This window comes from Strix aluco, chromosome 5, assembly GCF_031877795.1.
Source record: "Strix aluco isolate bStrAlu1 chromosome 5, bStrAlu1.hap1, whole genome shotgun sequence".
In the NCBI taxonomy this organism is placed as follows: Eukaryota; Metazoa; Chordata; class Aves; order Strigiformes; family Strigidae; genus Strix; species Strix aluco.
The window spans coordinates 59,877,397-59,901,072 of NC_133935.1; the positions used below are offsets into that span (position 1 = coordinate 59,877,397).

At 37.3% G+C, this 23,676-nt stretch overlaps 1 protein-coding gene and 1 long non-coding RNA gene across 6 annotated transcripts in view; one reads left to right on the forward strand and one right to left on the reverse strand.

Annotated features, from left to right (window-relative positions):
• Positions 1–220: 220 nt before the first annotated feature.
• On the reverse strand, positions 221–23,427 carry LOC141924659 (uncharacterized). Of its 3 annotated transcripts, XR_012623625.1 has the most exons (5): positions 22,729–23,427; positions 18,009–18,099; positions 10,252–10,374; positions 7,155–7,232; positions 221–5,114 (listed from the first exon to the last, which is right to left on the reverse strand). It is a non-coding gene; the product is annotated as an uncharacterized LOC141924659 (long non-coding RNA). The 3 variants fall into 3 exon arrangements; XR_012623624.1 differs by lacking the exon at positions 221–5,114 and having other exon boundaries at positions 5,135–7,232; XR_012623626.1 differs by lacking the exons at positions 221–5,114; positions 22,729–23,427 and adding an exon at positions 21,254–21,490 and having other exon boundaries at positions 5,135–7,232.
• The window catches only part of MDFIC (MyoD family inhibitor domain containing), a 51,037-nt gene continuing 48,928 nt past the window's right edge, over positions 21,568–23,676 (forward strand). Inside the window, exons 1-2 of one of the 3 annotated variants that reach the window (XM_074827539.1) lie at positions 21,580–21,662; positions 21,959–22,113. The gene's annotated coding sequence lies outside the window, so the exon portion shown is untranslated. Of the gene's footprint in view, positions 21,663–21,958; positions 22,114–23,676 lie in introns of all 3 variants that reach the window. The other 2 variants (XM_074827538.1, XM_074827541.1) reach the window with 2 other exon arrangements.

The following is a 23,676-nucleotide window of genomic DNA, read 5'->3' on the forward strand; positions in this document are numbered from 1 at the left end:
CCGAGCAGCAGGGTAATTAGGTTCAACATTGCAACAATTTACTTTGAAGTCCATTACGTGGACATAGCCTTGTTAGTTTATCTCTGAAGACTGGAGAATGGAATACAGGGATAATTATCAAGAATGGCAGAAAAGACAGCCCCAACAAATAATGTCAGGAAAATTAGGAGGTCTCAAAATAAAGGAACTGACCTTGTAGTGTATAAATAATGACAAACAGTGGGACAAAGGTTGCGCTTTTATTTTGAGAAATGAGACAAAGGACCTGACAATACTCACAGATAAATAGAAGCATAACATCCACAGCAACCCCAACTGTCAGAGGTCATTCTGGAGTCACATTTTACAAGTCACAGGCTTCAAGCCTTCTTTGGTAATATTTCAGCAAATAAAACAAAACTGAACTTCCAAGATTTCTCGCTAACCATAGCAGCTATTCATCATTCTAAATCTCTACCGGCATTTTTGGAGCTTTTCTGTCACAGTCACCAGAGTGGCAGGAAATTCCTGTACGGAGCTTGTCTTTTCACCCAGCAGTTCCAATTACTTCGGTCCTTGACTGCCGCCTTGACAGCATCACTTCTGAGCCATCCAGGCAGTGTGATAAAAATTAGGAAACAACAAAAACAACACGTGGCTTTTGAATAGGCTATTTCTTTAAAAGTATTTGAATATGTGTCAGTTAATTACCATGTTCTGTGGTCATAAACCAGAGTGGATTTCACCATTTGTATTTCTTTCATCTGTAGTCAAGCATGTCTTTTCCAGGACCTGTCACAATAACTGATGCAGTTTCCCTGTGTCTTCATTGTGAGGCAGAGTTGGCTTTTTTTAACTATTAGTAGAATTATCCTATACTTTATAATGAGTATAAATGGATTTTTAAAAATAACCCAGTATAGTCAGAAATTCCTTGAGGTTTTCATAGACGACACTCTTGTATTTTAAATGTGAACAACTTCAGGTACATTGTCACGTCTCTCACATATGTGTATAAAACTATTTTTAATGTATTAAAAATCTAAAGTAGAAAATAGTATAATTTTAATCAGAAAATACTGTTGCTCTTTCACCACACACTTGCCATTAACTAATAGTCTGTGTTTTGAGTATAGTCATAGCCTTGCTATTTGAAAAAATTCCTTGGGAACAGTTTTTACAATAATAAAATTTATTAACGTACTTGTATCCATTGGGCTTGTAAAGACCAATTTCTAGGAGAGTGAATAAAACAATGACAGTCCTGCTGAATTCTGTGAAGCCTTAAGACTGAGTTTCCCTTTGTTAAAAATCAAAATGTGTCAGAAATCTACTGACTCAGAATAAAATTGCAGGTTACAATTTCACCCTTGGGCTTAATCAAACATGTGGTGTAATATCAAATTTATTGTGTACTTTTGCTTTGAGCTTTGCTGACATTTCAATGCCATCAGCTGTAGAAATGTCGAAAAATGTGATTGTCTTTTTCTGCATTTGGATATGGTGCCACAGTTCACCTTGGCTTTAACAAGTTTCATGATATTGTCCATTTCTTAAGCTGATAGAGGCCATTTTAAAGATCATATTTGTGTATATAAAGAATCTCATATCACTAAGGTTATTATAATGAAAAACTCCTATACCACTTTTCAAATGCTACTATATCACTGATTTTAAAGTCCACAGTTCTTGATTACCATATTTATGAATGCAAAGATTATGTGATGGAATATGATAAATATATAAATAATTTACTGGCTACTTTTTTTCCTTTCAGATATTCGTAATTGTTGTATTTTAGACCCCAAAGCATACATATTTTTTTAATCTTAATCAAACAAAGAAATAAACCTGTACAAAATGTATGCATTCAGTATTGTATTGCAGATACACTTTGTTTTTCAAGCAGATAAAAAGCTTTCAAGTGGCTAGGACACATGCATTATGCCCACGCATGTGTTTAATGTATATATATTAGTGTATATGCATATAAAATGGCATAAAATAAAGTACAGGTCTGAATCTTATTTGCTCTCTGTATTGGTTATGTTGTGAAAAATCTGTTCATCTATATTTGGAATTAGTGTTGGGTTTTCTGCTATTAATTTCTTATTTCATTCAGGCATCTCAATTTTGTGAAAAAAAATTAATAGTGCTTAGAAGAATGCCATCTTTCTTACATTTGATACAAAAATAAAAAAGTAATTCTTACTCAACAACTCCCTTTCTTCAAGTACCTCATATACACTGGAAGTGAATGTTTGCGCACACTGGTGTAGTAGGTAATATTACTGTCTTTTAAAAATACAAAAGGGGAGACATAGGAGGACTACATGGTTAGACCACAGATCTAGGTGTCTAACTGCATCTCTATGCTGAAAGCCCTCTCAGCTCACATTCTCACATACGGAGGCTGTGGCAATAGCAGGTCTCCTCTGTATGGCAGACCCTGCTTGTCCCAGCTGCCACTGGGACAGGGGACACAGGGGTGGCAACTCCTTACATTGGTGGTGTCTATCAAGACCCATTGTCATGAAACCATTCCCTCATCTGCCATCTAATCAGGGTGGTGCTTATACTCTTTTTAATATAAGTTTTCACCTGCTAAGTTACCCAAGCACCTGTTTTCAAGTATGTCCAGATATGTTTGTCTCTATACTGTTGACCTAGTGGACACACATCTGCTCCAGTATCACAACTGAAAAATGTGTTCGAGCACAGCGTTAATATAGAACCGATGCAAAATTTGGTTAAGCTTGCACAGGGTCTTAAGCCATAACTGAGAAAAAGCAGCTCTCCTGAAAGCCAGTGCTAAAACTTCAAAGCTGTTTTCTTCATATTTTGTTCCTGATGCCCTTTAGGAAATCAATTTCTTTATTTTCTTTCTGTAACTATGAAGTCCATATGAAATGCTACTTATTCAGTGCCGTGTGAATATCAGTGATTACCTTTTAACATAAGTGCAACTCAAAAGATTATTACACTCTGATTAGTGCTTGTTATTATTGTTTGTTTCTAGGCTTCTGTTTTTCTGTAGACCCTCATCTGCTGCCTACAGAGAATGCTGGATAGCATATGAAACAGAAATGAGCTTTAAGTGACATTCACACCTCCTAATCTGAGCTATTTGCAATTATTTTATAATCTTACAGGAGAAGCCTTAACATCTGATTGAGACTACAAATGCTGCAGGTAACAGCCACAAGGGTAAATCATGGAGAGCCTACTGTTGCAGGTCTGACGTGATCCTTCAAATTTAAGCCAAACGTTAAACATGCTCCACGACTAAATTCTGAACTGCTCTGTGGCAGTCCTCCTAAATACAGTCACTTTGTGGCAGTGAATATTGAATGCTAGCACATTATCCAAACTTCTGTGTTCAAACTCTGTCTTATCTATTAGGCAAATAAAATTTACCACTCTGTCAACTACTGACCATTAGCATCCCTTACTTTTCTTTAACCATTCTGTACAAAAATCAGTTGCCATCTCTGTCCTATTTAATGTCACTACTGCCAGTGTTATCTCAATTTTCTCTTTCTATTCAGTGTCTCCTTTTGTATTTGATTTAATATTTTGGGCTTCTTCAAATAGTCCAATCTATGGGAGTCAGTCACAATCCCATCTGTGGAGGTCAGAGGCTACATACAGAAAGTTCTAGGCTGGAGGATCATCTTGACATCTGGACTGCAGGTTGGCTGCCATTAAGTACTCATGGAAGGCCCAATACAATGGTTGTGGCCCTAACATGCTGCCCTTTCTTTTTAATAGCCCTGTTTTCTGCACCATGTACAACCCATCACCTCAGAAAGCAGCTCCATACAGGGGTTCCGCCTGTCACTGCTCTTCACCACAGTGACCTGACTGCCTGAGTATACTGTGGCAATACAATACATATCAGAGAAAGGTGTTGGAAAGTGAAACTCTGGGAAAGAGGTGAATGTGTTGTCATGTAAGGCAATATTCCAGTGCTTGCTGTGAGAGCAATCATCTGTTCTGCCTGGGCTGGAGTACTGCAAACTGGTGCTGACAATGGTCCTCAATTCTGGAGCTGATGTCAGGTCCAGAACGTCAGTTTCACTGGGTCATGCTGTTTTTTGGCTACTATCATTCTCTATCTTTGGGATGATCAAGAACAATTTTAAATTCCAAGATGCTATCCTAATAGTCTTGTACCATGATCTACTACCATTTCTTTACTATGAGCATGTCCTTTTCTAGGTACATCAAGAGTTCATTTCATTTCCTCTACACTAAAATAAAAGGTGTTAATGTAAATGTTATTGCAAGCAGAGCTATAGCAGGTTTTAATTTTTTAATCTTGGTTTGCAATCAGCACAGGAAGCTTAGAATGACAGAGTGGCCATAATGTACTTAATTTCAAAATCATTGCCAGAAAAACAAAGCCAAAAATCCCATTAATTTTGAAAAAGGGAACTACAGCTGAATGAAGAAACTTCTTAAAGAAGAAACTGGAAAGGACACTCTTAATATAAATTAACAAGAGTTTATAGAGACATTAGATAATCAAAGTACGCAAAAAAGTTTTAGGGAAGATAAAGATGAAACTATAAGCATTTTTTCTGTATCTGTGTTAACTGTGGAGAAACTTGGGTCCCATGTCTGAAGGCCTTGAAAAACAGATTCTGACATCAGAGCATCTGTTTCAACAAAAGAATTCATGTAAAGAAGTTACAAATTTAAGATTAAAAGATAACTTACCATGTATGAAATCAAGAACTTTAGAGTAATTTAGGTATGAGGATGCCAGATTATTTACTACACCATGTAACCTTTTGCTTTAAACTGCTTTAACACGTATGGAATAGGTGCATATATGATGTTAATTTTTAAAAAGAATTCCCAAGGAGGATCAAGGAAACTCTTTCTTCCTATTTGAACTGGGTAAATATGAACAGAATAGAACAGCAGAATTAGTAGACATGGGAATAAATATGATATATTGTGTGAGGGGAAGCAGTGTGGCTTCTGTAAAGCAAAGTCACATCTAAAACCTTGAGTAGAGTTCACTGGAGGAGTCAGCACTCACACAGGCAAGAGTAATCCAGCTGCCAAAGTCGTCTTGCAATTCCGAAAGGCTTTTTTAAATGTTCCTTGTCCTTTTGACAATGTTCCTGTAAAACAGGATGCCACTGAATAAGAGGGAAGGTCTTTGAATGGATGAGTAATTGCTCAAAATGTAGAGTTTGTATAGTCAGTTTTCTCAGTTGAGGGAGGGTATTAGCAGAAACTTACAAAAGTGTCAGCTAGATCTGTTGTGCTTTTCAACATAGTAGAAAATGAGGTAGAAAGGTGGGTGAAAAGTGAGATGATAAAGTTTGCTGGTATTACAAAGTTATTCAGAACAAAAGGGATGAGGACCAACCAAGAAGAGCTGTAGAACATAATACTTGGTAATAAAAAGGCAAGTGAAATGAAATGTAAATAAATATTAAGTGACGTCCACAGGGAAAAATAACCTCAGCTTTAATTATATATAAATCCTAACTTAACATACACAGCCTGTCACTCAGGAATGTGATGTTGAAGTTATAAATAGTGGATAACTGTAGAGAAACAGTTCTATGAAAATGTCAGCTCAAAACAGAAAATATCATTACGCCTCTCTCTAACTCCACAGTGTGCCCTCATCCTGAACACTGTATATACTTCTGGTTCACTTTTCTGCCCTGCCTCCCCAAGTCAGAAAGATACAGAGAAGGCAACAAGGATGATCAAAAGTACTAAACGGTTTCAATATGATTTTTAATCAAACATCTTAAGACTCTTCAGGCTAGGAAAAAAAGACAAATTAAGAGGGATCTAACAGCAGTTTATAAAATCATCAAGGTTATGGAGGAATTAAACAAGGCATGATTGTGCAATGTTTCTTCTAGAGAGAAAAAGTAGCTATCAGATGAAATTAGAATATGGCAAGTTCAAAACAACAAAAAAACCTTCTCCACGTAATTAAGTTACTACAAGACATTTGTGGTGTTAAAAGTTGATAGAGGCTTGAAAAAGAATTGGAAGAAAAATCCATGAACTACTCAAAAAACCTATTGAATAATAATAAGTATCTAGTTCAGCTAGTTCTGAACTGCAAACATGTGTGGCCTAGAAGAGTAGACTCAGGAAATATAATTGTTCTTGCATAGGCATCTGCTGCACGCTAATGTCAGAGACAAGATAATAAGCTACTTTGAACTTGGTCTTACCTAGTGCAGAGACGAGTGGTCTATTTTTTATATTTCATTAAGCAAACATTCCTTTTCTTATTTCTGCTTCATGTTGTATTTGGTATAGTTTTCTTTGTGGACAAGTTTATTTAAGTTATTAAGACATGCAAATGTACCTCAATTTTCATGCTATGGATAGAGCACAGGACATTGCTACTGTAGACACGAAGAATAGTGACATTTTGGTTTTGAGATGTTCATTGTAAAAATATTATATTGCCATTAGAAATTAGCTTTTGTTGTGCTAATATCTTGCTTAAGACTGATCACGTTTGAGGAGCCAGGGATTTCTAAGCCTTCTTTTGTTTTAAGGAGTCCAGTAGCCCCAGAAATTAGAATTCAATAATCAAGTGGAACGTGATATATGGGCTACACCTATGTAGCCAAGCTGATCATCCCCTGTTTTGCTTGAGGGTAAATTTGTCTGATTAGCAACTCTGCATATATATTAAGCTCCAACCTCAGCTAAAAGCACTTTTGTCAGAGAAGCCCAGGCATGAATGAGAGAGAAATTTATGCAAGGCTCAACACCTGACCTGCTGTAAGGACACGGAAGCAGTCAGCACCAGCTTAGGCTGAGGGCCACAGAGCATTTTCCACTGTGGACTGGAAAGAAAAGCCAGTCACTAAGACCCCTTCCCCTTTCCGTCCTGATGTGTTCTCTGAGGAGTGACAGAGCAAGGAGCTTAAAGTCAACAAAGACAACCAGGCACTTTCTCCTGGACAGCGTGCTAGCAGCACTGTAACTGCCCTTTGCACTTCCACGGTTCAGAACTGTTTCCCAGCACATTTCATATTTCACATGGCATACAAATGAATTAATCTTCAGAGTGTTCCTACACAGTAGGTAGATGTTGCTCTTAAATAAAAACCCCCAACCACCCAACTTGTCAGAAGACAGGAGCCCGGCAGTGACAGGAAGACTTGTGAAATTACCCTGCGGCTGGGCTCAGAATTCAGGAATTCTTTTCATTCCGGCTATTGAGCTGAGGTCATCTTGCTCTTTGATGTGGCCTAGAAAATGAAATGAGCTATTAAAATCTGGATGCGTTTCCCCATTAAATTAGAAACATTTACAAGTCCAGCATTGCACATAAAACATAGATAGCACTTCTCATGATAAAACCATAACCAGATTTTGTTTCTTGTGATTATGTGGCTTGTAGTCTCTCTTTGTCTATTTGGCTTGTGGTTTACTTTGTTACATAATTGTTAAATTTACTTAAAGGTCAGCCAAAGTAAAATTTTATTTTGTTGGAGGCGAGATGTAAACAAATGTTTGATCTTGCCCTGCCATTTTTCTTAGGCCTTCTGCAGAGCTGGGTTACAATGTGCCAGTATTCATAAAAGGAGATATATTTTAGAATCTGTATTGTATTATTCATAAATATTTCAAGGTACCTGCAAACCTAGGTTAAGAGCTATCATGTCTCAGGAAGCTAAAAAGACAGCTATTGTATGCTCATTGAGTTCTGTATAATACAACCATGTTCATGAGCAACTGGACACATATGAATATTTATTTACAATGCCACCTTTCATGACTGCTTCCCCATCGTAGCTTGAAAGTAATCAACTAAACTAAGAAAAGAAAGCAAGGAATTCTTACAAACCTTGTTGCTCTATATCTAAAATCTAAACCCCAAATATAAATTATTGAATACTTTGTTTTAAGAACTTAAGCATTTGTTCACTGCATTTTTACTTTAAACAGATACTGTAGATACAGATGTAGTCTTTCTGCATTTACATAGGGCTGGTGTTATTAAGAATATCCACATGAGAAAAGGTTACAAAGATGATCCCTGTAAGAAGGTGAATCAGATAGCATATATTGTAATATAGAGTACTTTTTGCTGTAGCTGACTGACACGTTTAGAAAAGATGATACTTTGATGAGAAGATCAACTGCACAATATTCTCCCAGAATCTTCTCCAGAGTCTCAATGCAAACTAACATAAGGATGCAACTTACGTGTCAAGAGAAATAAACACACATTAAACCAGACATTCATTTTCCTCAAACTAAGCTCTGAAAGCATATGCAACAAAATACTGGGAAAAGGTATAAATGCCAACTTTACAGCAACAGTCACATTTCAGATAAAGAAAAGCTTTTATATGAAGTTGTATCCACAGTTCCTAGCATAAAATATTAATAGTACCAGCTATGCCACTTTATAACTGAGGAGGAAGTGTTCCTAGGAGAGAATAATTTGATTTAAAAAAACCTGCTGTTCAACAAGTATATAGTATTTGTAATTAAAAATGCTTATCTGTTGGCTAATACATAGGAACATTGGTGATATATGTTTGATGATTTTATTCAGGTGTGTGATCAGAGCATAACATAAAGCAGCCTCATATAAAATTGCAAAGGACTGTTGTTGAGCTTATATACTGAAGCATTAAATGATCCTATTTTTAATAACTTGATTAACCTAAAATGCTCTTCCTGTTTTTCATGTGAGAACAACTCTAGTTAAATGTTGTATTCATTTGGCCTCTTTTCTTAAAATAGCCTGGGAGGAACTGAACTGCATTGTACTTCCCCTCTCTATATGCTGGAGGTCAGGGATTTTTGTTTTGCACAGGGCACCTCTGCTTTACTCTGTCTCACCCCCCTACAATGTCCAGAAGAGGTGACAAGCTGCTTTTGACAATGTGAACCTCTCTACGTTCAATGTGAAAAGGGAGCTGGTTGTGGTCAGATGTGGGCAGCAAGTTGTCATTTAGAAAATAGTTCCCAACTAATGGATTAAGTATTTTTAAGCATGCTGGAATGGTTCCACAGCCAAGCTGTTATAAATGAATAGATCTCTTGTTGTGAGCCTTGATCTCTTCCCTCCTTCCTCCCTTTCTCTCTCCCCCCCCCCTTTGTCAGGATGAGTCAATATCCTTCTAATTGGGTGTCCTTTCTGGACTTTTTTTCCAGGTTTTAGGCATTAAGAAAGTTCAAATCCTTAAACATATAGCCCTGGTGCCCAGAAACCATTTTTACCTTTAACAGATTTATTGCTTCAAGAGGTATTCATTTCAGAAGGCTCAACAGTATTGTTATGGGTTTTTTTCTGCACACAGAAAATGTAAAAGGAACTCCGTTGTACTTCAGTGAAATGGCATTATCATCCCAAGAATGAACAAACTGATTTGTTATGTCCTTAACAAGAAGCCAGTCAACTTCTAAATAGTGTTGTGGGATTGTTCTGAAACCGTGGCCCAGTGTGCTTTCAGAGATAACTACCCTGCTATCCCGGTGGTAGCTCTTATTTTGTCATCACATCCTTTCTGACTGCCTGAGGAAAGCAAAAGCAGGTAAAGCCATCGCTGCCAATAATACCACAGGTGAGATAGGCCAAACTTGAATGCTGATAGTCGGGCAAGACTGAAAATCTGGTAATAGTACCTCCTAATGGAGCCTCCTAACATGACCCTCTGGAAGATGATTGACAGGTGTATTTTCTGATTTTCCAAATTCTTGTCTTGAGACTTTTAACAAATATTTACTGCTTGGAATTTATTAGCACCTGCCATCCCAGGTTCTCAGGTGAATATAACCTTCCTGGGAAGCCATTCTTATTTCATAGGTAATAAAAAGAAGGCATGCAAAGATCAAGGGTTTTACTTTTAGATACAATGAAAGTTTGTGGTAGATTTTAGAAGAGAGTTGAGGTTTCCTGCATAAAAAAAAAAAAAAAAAAAAGAGGCAACGGTAGATGCAGAAGAAAGAATTTAAAGAAACACATCTGGGACTCAAAATTTAGATGCACTGAGACCATATTCAGTTTGAGGCTTGAGTGATTTTTAGAGAAAAAAATGGAATCCCTCATCACATTAGAGTGAGATTTTATACATTTCTTCATGAAGAACAGAATGTAATTATTGAACTGTATAAACCATTTATGCGTAGGGATGGTCTCTTGAATGGCCAAAGTCTGATATCTGAGGTAAAGAAAAAGCAGTTCTTGCAAATTAGTGTAAGATCTCATTGTGTGTAGATGAGAAGAAATTATTCCACACTTTTATTACTCACTTCTTGCACTTTTCCTTGAAACGCCTGGTGTTGCCTGCTCGCTGTGACAGAGTGCTCTAGGAGAGTTTCTGTAGTAACTCAACATGGCAGTTCTTCGGTTCTGCCCTCTCACCACGTGAGACCCTGTGTGTAATGGGAGTTACAGAGCATCTATGAGCAAAGGGGAGTGAAAATCTGTGCCCATCTGCAATGCTGCATTCCTTGGTCTTCCTACCTCTTTCCTCTCTCCCTTTCGAAATTACCAAGGAAGAAGAAACTAGACATTGAAATTAGACATCTAGCAACTGTGAAAGAAGTACTCATGTATTTTACTGTGCAGTAATAGTCCATCTCCTGCCCTTGCTGGGATGCTGTTAAAAAAGACTATTAGGTATGTTCACCAACTCAGATTTCCTCCCTTTTATCTCTGTGAATCATTGCTAGTGGATATGAAGTGACAATGTCTGAAAGCTGAAGACAGAAAACTGTTGGGGCAAATGAGGCCTTCTTTTTTTCCGTAACTGTCAGTGAGGACAAACACATTGTACTTCTTTTCTGACTAACAGTTAAGGAAGTACCAGCTTGCTAGTGGAAGCAAAGTTACTTGCTTTCTGTGCAGTCTGCTTGGACAGACTCTCCAAACCTGACTGCCCAACTCTTCAGAATCTTCCTTCCACCTTCCTTCTTAACTTCCACTAAATGAAAAGAGAGTTGAATTTTATACAGCTTTAGACTGATGCATATGAGTTCAGAGGAATAGGACAAAGAAGAATGATGATCACAAATGTCACCAGGCATGTACAGATTGGTTCCCCCAGTTCTGGAAGTCATCAGATTACAGCCTAACGTTCTTGTGTTTAGTAGTTCAGCTGCAGAAGATGCTACCTCATTTTTACATGAGTACCAGTGATGTCTTCTTTGTAAAAAACTAAAATAACCAAACATGGCTATTTTGTGTATAGCAGACTACTGTATGGGATCTGTGAATGATTTGGGTCTCTTGGTATTCACTGTCTAAATAAATATGAAGTAGTATCCCTGCAATGGCCTTTTACTTGTGACTCATGGAATTAACTAAAAAAAAAGAAAGAAAAAAAAAATCCCCCAAATCCTCAATTCCAACTTCCTCTCCAAGCTCTTATGAGGGTTTTTCCACCACAACCTCCCTTCTCCTAATTCTGTAGTGGCCTCTTGCTAAGGCATCATTCCTTACTTCATTTATATTTTTGGAGGTATAAATGAAACAGGCCTGTTCCTATGAGACCAGAGAATTGAAGCCGCTCTGGACTTGTTTCCAACAGGCTAACAGGACAGTTTGGCAGATGATAATTGTTACTCATTTACAGTAGCAATATGAAAATGAGTCATAAAGCCTTACTCAAATCACATATGTTCACACTTCAGTCCCAGCCCTCAGTAACACAGGTAACTCCCTCCACAATTATTTGTCCTTAGCTCTGCTCTTAGGGAGAGGAACATATTCCTTCTGAATTCTATATATGCTTTACCTATACCTGCCCTTCACGGGACATGAGTGGGGGCTTTCAACTGCAGTTACATACAGAATTTCAAACCTTTATTTACCCAGAAAATCTGTCTTTTTAATATTGTTTGTTAAATGTGTTTCTCTTACCGTCTGATGGGAAAAAGTTCATGTGGCTGGAATATTCCAGCAATAAATAGCTCTTGTGATTATCAGCTGCCTCGGCTCCACTTCAGCATTTAATCACCCTCAAAAGCCATAAATTGCCTCATATACTCCTCCACTATGAACATTGTCTCTTAATCAAACTGGATTAATAAGTTTAAGAGACATTACCCATTTATATGTGAATTTTGGTAGGTCATGAGAATAATGAGTCAGATGTACAGGAGATGTAAAGAGCAATATAAGTTGCAAGTCCATAACTTAAAGCTTATACAACATGCAGACAGCAGAAATACATATTATTATCAGAGAAAGCTACCAACAGGTTCATGCTCACTTATACTTGACAATACATTTATTTATATTCAACATGAAGATGTTTACACTATTTCTTGTCCCTAATGCTGTCAAAGACAAGCTTAGACCTGTTGACAGGGGTAGTTCTCAGTACTGTCTGATATTCAGTACTGCCTGTATTTTTACTTGGAAAGGGTTTTGTGTCCCAAACCAGAGCTAGAAGTTTGCTCTAGCAACCCTTCATGTATTGATTGTATAATACTGTGAAGAAGATTGCTTAAATGGTTTCATTATTGTAATTTCTGAAGTTTAAATTTATGTATCAATTACCATCTATATGTTATCCATACTTAAATAGTCCAAATATTTGCTTATTCTAGGTGCTGTAAGCATTCTTGCTGATAGCTGTCCATAAATGTCTACTGTACACACACCTTACCACTGCTCATTAACTGTGTTAGAAATTAAAGTTTTTAACTGCTCACTTATCCCAAAGTACTAAAATTCAACTATGTGGGCTATCAGAAAGTACAACATAAGCAAACCCCATCTGTGCATGGCAGCATGGAGTGTGTGTTTGTGTTTTGAATCATAAAGTTGTAATGAAAATATTTTATGCTAGGATCCTCTCAGTCCCAGTTCAAGAGCTTCAGATCTGTGACACTAAATATCTAAATATAACACTGACTTGGTACAGTAGTGTATGTATTCACAACTGGAAATAAAAAAGCTAGGTTTTGCTAGGGGATTGCAGGTGTAGCCTATGGTTTGCAAAGATAAGTGAGATATCATAAATTGAGCAAATTTAATCTGATTTTCCACAGAGTATAGCACAGGTGACAATAGTGCAACTTTTCCAGTCTTAATAGATCCACGTTCCCTTTAATTGATTTAGTTATATTATCAATCTCCCAAATTGCACATGGCATTCAGAAAACTGATTATTTCCCAACAGTGATATTTTATGAGATTGACTGTGGATTTATAAATAGCCAGAATGTTTTAAAATGAAACCAAAATCCAAAGACTGAAAGGAAGACTTAAGTAGAAAGAACCTAGTCATAAATTAATGAAATTAAACATTCTTCATACATTAAAAAATAAATTGTAGTATTGATTAATGCAGTGAGCAGCACAATTCCATCCCATTGCTACCATATTATTGTCACTTCAACCTGAACTTGCAATTTTCACAAGTTTCAGCATTTATCTTTGGAACTGTCACCTGTCATGCTTAATGAAACTAAGTGACAATTGTATTTCTTTTAGTACATTAATATAATTAGGGTTTTTTAAAACCCACTTCAGGGTTAAAATAAATCATAAAACTTCATTAACTATCACAAGATAAGAAATCCAGCTTGCTGATATTTTTCTAAAGTACTGTAGGTTTGCCTTACCATTACTTTGTCTTCTTTAATAAATATTGATTAGGATTAAATACTTTATAACATATCTTTTTCCATTCATGAGTTCTAGGCATCCACCTTCACAAATGAGGATAAATGTATAATCTCATGGTCTACTGTAGCATATCCTTTACGCATGCACATCGTGAGTGCAGTTAACTACGGGTGTCTAGACAGATACTGTGACAAACATTAATGTGTATGTACAGAAATCTAAAACCTTCCCTGTATTTTATCAAATTCCCAAATTGTGAATTTCCCTGCAAACTGAAGAGCAAATTAATGCAATATTTTACAGACATGTATCCATGGATCATGGAGATTCTGATTTTGTTTGCATCAATGTGAGGCCAAAGTCACCCCATTGTTCCCAAGTTCGCTCATTTATGTTGAGAAAATGAGATCAAATATTTTCTGCTTTATTTTAAAAAGTATTATACTGCCTCCTTTGTCATGGGAGCTTGTTGGTGCTATTCACCACTTCTCATTCCATAACAAATCTCATAAAGCAGAAGAATGTAAAGTGTGACAAGATATTAGAAGCTGTGGATGTCATAAGAGAGAGTTCTTTTTTGCTATTAAAAAGGAAAAAATAACATACCTTTGTGTTTCTGCTTACCCTCATGTTTTGTCTTTTCCAGCTACAGTTTTATAAAAGGAAAATTAAATGGCTGATAACTTAGCTGTTTCTGAAGATTTAGGTTCTTTGACTAATTCTTCACATATGGCATGAAGATTTTACGGCATGACTTGCATAATTTTCATGTTCTCACAAATTTTTTTTTTTAATTCTTAGCATATCTGATCGCATTACAATGGCAGGCAGAAGGAGATACCTATTGAATATAGGCCTTGAGTGCTCCTTCACATAAATTTCCAGATGTAAATTGCATTTTTTTCCTCAAGAAAATAAGACCTTGGTGATGTTATGGTGTTTTGAGAGAGCACTTCAATAACCCTTTTCTAAATTTTATATGGTTCTTTTTCAGAATTACCCACAAATGGTAATACAAAGAGGCGAGATACAATTCTGGTGAGAAGTATTTATTGTTTTGGGCTGAGTGTGGGGTGACCATAGGAGGAGTGCTCCCATTCCAGCCTCAGAACAGACTGATGCTGAGATAGGGAAAAATGGAGAGGTCTGGGATGCCTCCTGTCTCCGCTGCAAGTGACAAATACATGAGAAAAAATGGCAGTAGCATTTGTGCTACTCCCTTGATTCAATTAATAAAATGAAATAAAATTAAAATAATAATGATAATAACAATGCTAATAATTACGATAATGATAATAATAGAATATACAAACGCATAATGCACAATGCAATTGCTCACCACCTGCTGAACAATGCCCAGCCCGTTCCCAGTGAGCAATCTTGGAAGAGAGAAAATCCTGAAACCACAATCCTGGAAGAGAGCCCCACTAGTTTTCCGGCCAACCCTTATCTATATACAGAGCATGACGTTGTATGGTATTGAATATTCCATTGGCCAATTTGGGTCTGTTGCCCTAGTTATGCTCCCTCCCAGCTTCTTGTGCACCTGCACACTAGCAAGACATGGGAAGTTGAAAAGTCCTTGATTTCCTAGCAACAACTAAAAACATCAGTATATTATCAACATTCTTCTCATACCAAATCCCATACTGAATCCAAAACACGGCATAATTCTAGCTGCTAAGAAGAAAAATTATCTCTATCCCAGCTGAAACCAGGACAACTCCTTAATTATATTTATGGGATAAACTAATTAGAAGTATACCTTTTACCCTAAAAGCCATGTGTAAAATCTTCTTGAAGCCCACAATAAAGGTGTGCTTGAAAGTTTAACTAGACTCTGGGAAGTACTGGATCAAGCTCAGGATTGGTTTATCACTATTACATTAAAAAATATGACTTTTAAAAAAAATTTATTTTATTAACTTAACAAAACTGGGAAAAAAATCAGGGAATTGGTCAGAGATCCAGGGCTGGAACACCAGAGATCTACAGTGAAAGCACCCATGCCACAGTTGCTTAAATTTTACTTGGCTGTAGATCATGGTTATCAGAATTTTACTTTTATTATAATAAAGCGTATTAAATTGAAAATCCAAATAATTTATTGAGATGTAAAGCTCAACTTGGAAAACCACAGAAAAGTATTTAACTTGTTTTTGTTGACCACTGATGATCAAGGTAATTTACAGACTACTGTCATTTATATCTTGAAAAAATCTCTGAGAGAGCAGCTAGTATGTTAGAATTATAAAATAATTGAGTACAAACTATCTTACTTTTATTTATGATCATAACAGAAAAAAAAAAACCAGCTCAGACCTCAAAATAACTGCTAGTATAACTTTACAGGAGCCTGTTTATAGCTCTTACAATGTAAAACAATGTTAAATAAAATTATACTTTGACGTTATGACTTTTACAGCATTTTCATTAATACTTTAAAATGTTTGAAATAAACCACAGGAAGAGGAAAAGAGAAATGAAGGAATATGTACACTGTAATAGGCTTTCTCACTAAACTAAAATGTAACCATTTCTTTTAAACAGAAAACACTAAAACTCCAGTGATTTTATGTCCACATAAACACACACTCTCCCTCTCTGATATGTGGCAGATATTACACATATTAATGGAGAATATCACTGTGTCCATCATTCAGTGGGCAGTACTGCAACCCCATATATGTGATCTAAAAGTACCAGTTATATGGGGGGACCCTTTGAATCTAATTTGTGTTTTCTGATTTTATTAATATTTTAGCTGAGATATTATTATAGTCATGCATAAATATTTGGTTCTTGTATGGTTGGTAGTTTATATTTGTCATTAATTGCCAGAGTGCTTATCTGCTTTTTGGAGTTAATGTCTCTGCGGTCATATCAGAACTATAAAATCCCTTTCAGTACTGCTTATTAAAATAATACAGCTGAAAGTATTTTAAAACCAATAGTTAGTATGGTCACTATGCAGTCCTGGAAATGGTATAGGTTATTTCCTCTTGTGTCTTTCTAGTTATTCCAGCAAGTCTATATGTTGAGGAAGGGAACTGGGCAAAAGCCAAGTTGTCCTTAGCTTTTCTTTTGCTTCCTGGGAAAATCCCCATCCCAGGAGTATAGATAGAATTATATCAGACCTGGACCCAAGATTTGCATAACTCCCATTTAGCTAAGCAAGAAACTGAGGCAGAAGATTATTTTTCTTTATTTCCCTCTTTTAGACAAGTAAGGGTGCTTTTTTCCATGTTTGCTTGCATGGGTTGCCAGGTTGCTCATCTGTCAATGTAGGAAAACAATAACTTTTTGATCCAAAGTTTTGTAATCATGTTATTTTGTAATGTTATTTTGTAATTTTATTTTGTAATGTTATTTTGTAACTTTAGTTCTGTCCAATCTAGAGAATTGTATGTTCCTGGCTGGCAAAACCCCCCATTATTTTAGGCAAATATACAAACAAAATCATGATAGTTAAAAATACTGGTAGAACTGACCGAGGTTTGGTTTTATGTTTGTTTCTCCTATGATCTGCATTTTACATGTAATATACAAATGAGCATTTCATGCTAAGACCTTAGTCCAGTCATTTATATGGATGTCAAAATGAAAAACAGGAGAATATAGTCAGGCAATTAAAGAAAATATTGATTATGAAATAGAACAAAGAGAGTAAAAAAATACCTCATGAAATATTTTATTTTAATTAAACTATAATTCACAGAATTGTTGCAGTACTGTATTTTTTTTTCTTTGTGAGTTGTAAAGATATGGGTGAGAAATGACTGCAAGATGGCACAGTTGTGACTGAGAAGCATGAGAAAATAACTTTTGCTTGTACATATAGCAATGACTTTTTATCAAAGATTTGATTGTGCCTTCAGTATTATGGACTCATAATATGCAAATGCATTCTGCTGTTAATACACATTCACAGCATACATGTTAGTTGTTCCAAAGGAGCTGTTACAATATATGCTCTGAATACGTATTAGGAATAATACACAATATGTAAGTAAGAGCATTCTATATTATGACAATATAGCATAGAATGCACATTATTGTTGATACTCACCCATAGTGTACTCTTGCAGCTCAAAAGGAGCAACTGTACTGTGTATGATGAACTTATATTGAAGATGCACAAAATTAACTAAATTTTTACAGATCTCCGGATGTGATACCATGAACTCACACAGCAATATAACATACAGGCTCTGTTCCACTGCATTATTTATTCTATTTGTAAAATATGCTTGTTTTAGTATTTTTCATTTTAACATTTTTGGGAAGGATTGACTAGGTATTCTTTTCATATGGAAATAGTTTTATTTTCGTGGAATTCTAGATACCGTATTTTTGCAAACACCATTTGATACTAGCAATTAGTTTGATACTGCTGAGAAAAGGTAATGTAAATTTCATGAATACTCACAATTGTAAGGAATGTGCATAAAATACTAATGTAGAATAATGCCAGATCCAGATACTGCTCAGGTTGCAGAAGCAAAAGGAGTCTTCTTAACCTGAAAAACAACAGAAAAGTTTGGCTTAGGGGTTTTTTTGTCTTGCTATAAATACAGCCTCTATGATTATTATGACTAAGTGATTCAGCTAAATTCATTAAGTTATTCTAAATTTACTAAGTCTCTATATAGTTCATGTTACAATATTTTGTGTTGTTAGCCACAATTTTTAATCAATATCCCCTTAAACTTCCTGTCCTGTTAGCTCAAAAGATGCTGCTGTTCATTGCTTATCTTTGCTGAGATGACCTTTAATGTCAAGACAAATTCCAAATAATCTTGAACACAATAAAAAATCAGTACACAGTTCGAAACATTCATTTTTGCTGAATTTCAAGTTTCTTCTGAAGTCCTAAATAAGTTTTTTATTAAGTCCAGTATTAACAGCAAAATGAAAAGCTGAATAACTGAAGGAAATATATGCAAATAAATTAACTCTTGCGATCCAGCACACTTAGTTGTAATTGAATACTGAATATTTCTCTTGACTTATTTGTAGGAATGTAATGAATTACTAGTTGACATTTTGTTGTGATGAAACGTCATTTTGCATGCCTCAATATATGATCTGTTACTTTTTCATGTGAGATCTATTACCTGCTTGAGTGAGCTACTTGCTTGAGCTTGCTAAGGAATAGCTGAAACTACCATAAACCATGCCATGTGATGTATTTCACCCTAAGTAGGATAAAGTTTGTTGAGCTGAATTCATCTTCATGCAAATCCTTGGACTTCATTGGAGTTACATCAGAAATAATTAATCTAAGAATATTTTATTTTGTTTTACATCATAATTTATCAATTTGAATGAAATCTTTGCCACCTGTGTTAGAAAATATTTTACAGAAACAAAATATTTCTTATACTATTATACTTACGATAAACAGAAAAATAAAATGGAGAAAAATATCTTTTCATATTTTAAATTCATGTTTACACTGAGTTTAATTCTCAATTGCCAGCTTGAGCCAGCACAAAGAGTCATTAAGCCTCATGCTCCTTTTCTCCCCACTGTGGAGTCCATCCTGTGTCAGAAAAACCTGGACAAGAATATGGTAGAAAGACTTCTTCTTGCTCCCAGGGCAATGCACAGCATTACTGGAAACAATGGCTTCTCTAAAAGAGAATGCATTTCTTTATTCCATTTCTGGTTATGGAAGGAGTTAATTTTGCATGTCTCTAATTTCATTTTAGGCATCCTGCTGTTTATTTTTTTCTATGTTTGTGCTCTTTAGAGGCAGGTTTCCTTGGACTAGAAGGAGTTGGTTGCCTTGTTAAGACCAGCTGGTGTCTAAAGCACTGTCAATCGCACAGCACTTCAGTGGTTATGTTTTATAGAGTACAAATCCTCATCTACAACACAGCTGCATCCAGCTCCATTCTGGCACATGACAATTTACATGACTTTAAACAGGATGTTTTGGAGAAGGGTAATATACAAGCTAGGCCGTGAACACCAGTAACCCAAAGTACTCCAAACCAGGCATGGTAGTGACCTTCAAATTCCTTTTTACTGTGTTTTTATGCATATACAGCATGTATTTCTGCTTTTGATCTAATTAAAACAAAACAAAACAAAACAAACAAACAACAAGTAGTAAGCTTCACTTGTAATACTCTTATTTTATAATATAATTTGGTTTTAACTCCAAGACTTTTATTTAGCCCTTTTAACTATAACAGTCTTCCCATTTCAGTGTTACCACACTATAAAATATTTAGGACAGTGATCCTGCCATGATCCTAATACTGAAAAGAGCTATGAAGTTTAGAGTAACACACATGTTAAAAAATGCATATTACAAAGTTGAAAATCATGTTCTTAGACATAGCGGAAGGATAACTTGAACTCACAGGTACTAAGGTGCAAGCAATCAATCACAAAAAGATTTACTATATATTTTTGTCCATCTCTCAGAACCATTTAAGTGATCCAGGGTGTTGAGAAAGATGTAAAATGTTTAGTTTCCTCTGTTCCTGCTGATGGAAGGAAGTCAGCATCAGTTAAAGAGTAGCCTTGAGAAGGGAAAGCTAAGTGTTAGGATGGGGAGAAAATTTGTGTACCTACACCTGCACTGGTCCATAAATAATAGCTACTGATCACTTTTTTTTTCACTGTGTAAGCTATAATATTTTTAATAAAATATTATTTATTTGAAGAGCTACGCATGAATTTTCTACAACCATTTTTGAGATGAGCAACTCTGCTCTCCAAAACTTCCTCCACAAGAAACTAACTGATATCCAAAAAACCTCAAAGACTAAAAGTCTGCTTTGGAAAATTCAAGCTAGAAATATATCTCGAGTTTTTAATAACGTAAGTAAATAACCTCTGCAGCAGTTAATTTCAGGGTATTGTGGGTTTACTTTAAATAAACAACTTGTGTCTTTCTAAAACACTTTCATTCAGACATGTCTGTTTTGGCTGGAGGCAATATCTATCATATGATTTGTGTAGGAGCTCAGACTAGAAAATGCTGATGACCAATTTTGTCCTGAAGACATATGATTACATTCTGCATTTTGTGCACTTTTAACAGAAATCTCTTTTACAGAAATTTTTAATCAGGAAAAAAACCTTGGAGTTTTGGGGTTTTTTTTCTTTTTTTTTTTTTTTTTAGGAAAATTTTACCTGCCTGTTTACAAGTGATTTGAGCTTCTATTCACATCCATCCCAAAATCTGCTATTAACTCTCTAGAAGACCATACCTGAATTTTATGATCTAGCAATGGAAGAGTATATTGGAATACATATGTGCAACAGCCTATAACTCAGTTGCTATAGTAAGATACAGCATATCTCATATTTCTAGCCTACTTGAAAGGTGGCTGATGTTACTGTCTGAACTGCCGACTTCCTGAGAATTCTCAATAACATTTTAGATTGATACATCTTTTAAAGGAAAGTAATGAAACAATTATTTTAGATTAGCTGTGTATCTGTTGGAACTATGTTGTACTGCAGGAAGTGCTGTATGGTTGGCTTATGCCAATGAACTTTGCCTACCTGTGGTATCTCATTAACAGTGACCACATCTAGAGCCATCTTTTTACAATCATCACAGTCTTTGGTTTGTAATGTATTATGTATTGCACAATATTTTGAATGTGCTATTTCAGTGAATTGTGCTTTTTTTATATTGAACTATCTTACCTTTTTTTTAATCTGATTTTGCCTAGTTGTAATATCATCTGAAGATCCTCTTCCATTCACTTAGTTGCTTTAAACTCTATATAGGCTGCCATACAGTTGAACCTTGGCAAGGTAGGCTCATCCCATCATCTTTTTTAGGAAGATAAACTGAGCGTCATGGAGTTTACCATGTGGGTTTCACAGATAAGGTTAAAAAAACCCAACCAGACACCAACCCTGGATGGTATCTGCTCTTCGTAGGCATTTATTATCCAATGAAATATTTTGAAGGCAGGGTGTGGTTAGCTAAATTATTGCTCCTCCCACTGTTCTCTGCTATGTTGCCAGTTTCAGAGGGGAAAACACAAGCTTGTACGTTGAGTATGAGTCATAACTTCTCTTCTGCTACTGACTCACTTGGGAGTTTGAGGTAAGTCATTCTACCTTATGTCTGAGTTGCTCTGACCCCAGGACAGCAAGGAGAGAAAGAACTGTGGAAAGTTATGCAATGTTTTCGTAGATAGGAAGTGTAGATATTGAGACCAATATTGTTATTATGCAGTATGATAATAATTTTGTGTGCCCAAGAAGGATTTTTTACAGAGTTTCTTCCCCACATAAAATATTTTTTTTCCATTTTGCCATGAAAAAGTTTAAAGAAAGATTATGTTGTACCAAAGAACATTTTAGGTTACTGAAATACTTAAAAATTATTGTATTTCTCAGAGGAAAGTATATGCATCTTTCATCACACTGTTGTCTTTTGCACCAATAATGACCAATAATAAAGCTATGCAGTGGTGCAAAATTATTGATGACTTCTGAACTACGAGGAGGGCCTGAAATGTGTGGAGTCTCACACAGAACTGGCTTATACTCAGGTACTTACACTCCATCCTGGTTGGTTTGCAAGCATTGCAGGGAAATGCTAAACTTTAAGAAGTGAACTTTTAATACCTGATCACATTCCTTAGCACTTATGATATCACAGTAAATCTCCATCAGTTATAGTCTCTTATGTTAGGATGTAGATAGTCTGTAACTTGGCTATTTTGTATTCTTACTTTTGTTTCCCAAAAAATACCTGGCTGTAAACTGTAATGAGACATACTAGTAAAGTGTATTTACTAAGCAATAATAAAAAATCTGCTTGTAAGTTTAAAGGAAATTACAGTTTAAACATGGACACACTACATGCAAGGTGAAGCATGTAGTTTATGGACACCGGCACATACATGAGCAATAATTGCAGTACTCCATGGTGTGGGCAAGAACAGCGTGTGTGGCCACTGATCAAATCAGTCTGTGCCATGGGAAAGAAATGTATTTCCTATATAGAGAAAGCACAGGTAACACTGCTTGGCAGATGATGGTGGAGGAAGTAGTTTGCACTCTAGGGTTTTACTTTTGAAAAATGCTTGTTCTATCCTTCATGTTCCTTTGAATATTTTTCTATGCCCGTTTTAAAGTCCTTTCTATACACATATCAGTATTACCTGTTAAGGTACACGAGAGGGTTAGGATGCGTTAGAACAGATCTTTCCGAGGGGTGGAAGGACCGGGCGGACCGGCGTGGCGGCCTCCGGCGCTTCACGTGCCCGCGCACCGCGCTGCTGAGGCGCAACTGGTTGAAGGCGCACGGTAACCGCAGCGGACAACTTCTGAGCCAGCGGTTGCGCCATTGAAAGTGCCCCTGCACCGCTGCCAAGCGCTACAGCTGCAAACCCTGTCCAGGCATGAAAGCCTCCCTTTCAGCTTTGCTTTTTTTTTTTTTTTTTTTTTTTTTTCCCCCTTCTTTCCTGTTTCTGCTTGACGGGTTTCGGCCTCCCGGGGGAATTTCGGTGGCTGGAGGCCCGGCTGGGGGCGGGGGGCAGCGGGGGGCAGCGAAGCGCCCCGGCCCCGGCCCCGGCCCAGCCCAGCCCGCGGGCCGGTCGCTGGCGGGCGGCAGGACCTGCACAACCGCCGCCCCGACCCACGGCCGCCGCCAGCCGGGGTGGGATGTTTCATTGTCCGGAAATGATGGAGCAGGAGTGACTGCGGCGGGGGGACCGCGGGTGTGAGTGCCACTGTGTGCGCGCCCCTGCCCGGGGGGAAGGCCCGCGGGCGCGGGGCGGGCGGCGGGAGAGGCGGCGGGCGGCGGGGGAGACGGAGTGGCGGCGGCAGCAGCAGTGGCACGGCGGTCCCGCGGCCCGGGCGCGGAGGGGGGCCGGGCGCCGCGGCGGAGCGGGAGGAAATGCAGAGGTAGGGCGCGCCGCGCTGCCGGCCGGCTCCGCCGCGGCGGACGCGGGGCCCCCCCCAGGCGCCCCCCGCGGCCACCCGGCTCACGGCCCGCGGCCGCCCCCGCCCCGCGGCCGCCGCCCCCCGGCTCCGCGGGTTCTCGCCACGGGGGGCGGGCGGCGCGCCCGCCGCCGCGCCGCGAAGTTGCCGCCGCTTCGTGGCTGTCC